Source organism: Xyrauchen texanus, chromosome 22 (assembly GCF_025860055.1).
Source record: "Xyrauchen texanus isolate HMW12.3.18 chromosome 22, RBS_HiC_50CHRs, whole genome shotgun sequence".
Classification (NCBI taxonomy): domain Eukaryota; kingdom Metazoa; phylum Chordata; class Actinopteri; order Cypriniformes; family Catostomidae; genus Xyrauchen; species Xyrauchen texanus.
The window spans coordinates 3,015,156-3,018,297 of NC_068297.1; positions in this window are offsets into that span (position 1 = coordinate 3,015,156).

Below are 3,142 nucleotides of genomic sequence, written 5' to 3' on the forward strand. Positions count from 1 at the left end.
AGGTAACTATAAGTAAACTTAAAAGGAATATTTCGGGTTCAATGCAAGTTCAACCGACAGCATTTGTGGCATAATACTGATTACCACAACAACAAAAAAACTACTTTCTACTTTTTTTTTTTTTAAAAAAGGACAAATCTTGTTTACAGTGAGACACTTACACTGGAAGTCAATGGGGCCAAATTGTTGAGGTTTTAAAGGCAGTTTCTTTAAAGCACTTTCAATAATTCTTCTGTTAAAATCAGTGTATAATTTGAGCTGTTACACTCATCATTTTTGCTGGATTACATGATAAAGGGTGTTATGTTGTCATGGCGACAAAGTTGTACAATTGGACATAACCTTACACAAGACTAGAAAGTGATTAAATCACACTAAAATCATGTTAACATACATACTATTTACATCTTGCGGCTATACTTTTGAAACGGGGAGTATTTTAACCCCATTGACTTCCATTGTTAGTGCCTCACTGTAACACAGATTTTTGATTTTTTTTTTTTTTTTTTTAAAGAAAAAATTATTTTGTGGTAATCAACATTATGAAACAAATGATGTTGCTTGAGCTTAACTTTTATTGAACCCCAAATATTCCTTTAAATATTAAATAATAAGGGCACAAATATTTTATGTAGCATCTCAAATGATACATAGATTCATGAATAATAATTACTGTATATATGAATTAGCAAAATTATGTTTAAAATAGTTTTAGATGGAGTATGTCACACCACAGGTTGTTAATTTCCCAAAAGTCAAAGTCAGCTGCCCCAGAACCTGCATCAGTACAATGTTAGACCACTTTGAAGTTGGCTTACTACAGTAGGTTTAGTTTTTTTTAGCTTAGACCTGACAATGTTGATGTGTTTCACCTCCCTCTTTTTCAGGACATATTACACATTTCAGGAGTTATTAATGTTTCTGCTTCAGTGTCTGTCGTCTGACAGGGTTGCATTGCAAGTTACTCCCAATAGACGGCCAAGTCCTCAGTTACTAATTACACAAATCATGTGTAGCACTCTCAACTGGTAACTAAACCTCAGAGGATTTTTCAAGTTTTTTCATTAGTGCCTTAAGTATGTACACCACCGAGAGTCATTTAGTGATGAATGGCTCTAATTAAAAACGAATGTATTTGTTGGGTAGATAATGTGTATTCAAATCTGAATCATATAAGAAAACAAAGCAGAATATTTGAGACAGCATCCGCTCATTCTTGTATGCTATCATGCTGTATTACAAAACATGCATCAATTAATTAGCTTGTGCATGCCCCGTGACCTAAGCATTGCTAACGCCATGTGCTACCACTTAAGCTGTAGAAACACAGAAACAGTATAGACTGTTAGATTAACTTGAACAACACGACACTTAAAATATAACAGGAGACATGAGAGTATTTTCCTTTAGTATGCAGGCAATAGCGGGTCACTTAAAGACTACAGCGGATGTGCTTGTCTTTGCTTGAGATTACAGTAAGACAGTGCTTTGGCGATACTAAAGGGAGCAACAGTCGCTCACATTCAGTAAACCTATGTGGCAAACTCGACATCTTCATTTTAAATCAGTAGAACGCCACAGAAATTAGAAGTGTTTGCTAATGCTAATGCAATCATGTTACTATTGCTCATACTTTGGGTTAAATTAGGGATTTGAACAGACTGCTAATCATAAGTATTAAACTTGGTCACAACTCATTCTGCACCATTTGTGCAACAGACATGAATGAAACCTCAAATCATCCAGCATGTAGAAAAGAGATGTGCTATTACTTTTTTAAGCGATCACACTTACGATTTTATTTTAATTTTTTAACTGCCGGGTGATGAAATGGGTGAAAAGAATCCCACACGAGGGACCCGAGGGGTGGTCTGTTTTATCTTGGGCCAGTATCCCCCTAGCAACCATCCAACAAATCAGCAACCACACAGCAATGCGCTGTTTGTTTTATGTTAAAGAGATAGTTCACCCAAAAATAGAATCAATTACTCATCCTCATGTTTTTCAAACCTGTTTGACTTTCTTCTGTGCATGGAACACAAACGGACACGTTTAGCCAAATGTTAGCCTGTGTCACCATTTTCCACACATACAATTAAAAGTGAATGGTGACTGCTGTCATGGTCCTTTTGTGTTCCATGGAAGAATTGAAAGTTGAGAGCAGAAGTGCTTTTGGTTGTGCATCTATACAGTATACCAATGTTTAAATGACATGTTTGTATAATATACACAAGAACAGCCAACCATTGGGCTTCAAAAAGCAGACGTCTCAAAGCTTTGTTCTGCTCATCTCTGTTTATGCAATCATTTTCTCGCTGGCATGTGTCTGACGTTCCTCTAGAGTTCAGTGAAATCGCAAGATGATTAAAGAAGCTTTGTATTCTATCCTTAGCAGCTGAAGGATCTGATTAGTGGCAGACCATTTGTGGGAGGGCATTTGAGCTCTCATAGTTTCGAAGTGCTTAACGAATGCTTGGGTGCTACCTGGAACATTTCGCTTGATAGCCAATTTATATATATTTGTTTTTGTATTATATCTGATGTTTTTTTTTAGCATCAGATAGGATCATGTATTCTATAAATGTGAGTATATTCTCTGTATTTCATTTAAGTCTGCTATATTTTTATATTAAGTTGGGCTAGTGAGATATTGGTGTTTTTAATCATCCATTAGATAAAGTCTAATGAGTTATTATTGAGGTCAGGACAGCGAAAACATTATATGTAATGCTTATACTGTGTGGGTCAATTATGCCCATGTCATTTAAAGTAGAATATGTCTACAGTACATAATATAGAATATATGGTTTTATTTATTTTGGACTGTCATGAAATAGTACTGTTTAACAGTCTCCAGTAGATGCAGTTTTATTTTTCTTTATATCAAAGAAATCTGATTGAAGATTTAACTGTTGCTAATGAAACGGTCATTCGCCACAATGCATTCATGCACACGTATTGCTGAATAATAATGTTGTTTAACCTCTTCAAACGGTGGATTAAAGTGCCTAATAAGGACTAAGAAGGAAATGCAATTAAAAGCAGTCTGTATCTGTTCCACAAAGAGAATCAGATTAACCTCTGGACTGGGACGTAACATATTAAAACATACTATAGTATATTGTAGTTATAGAACATTGAA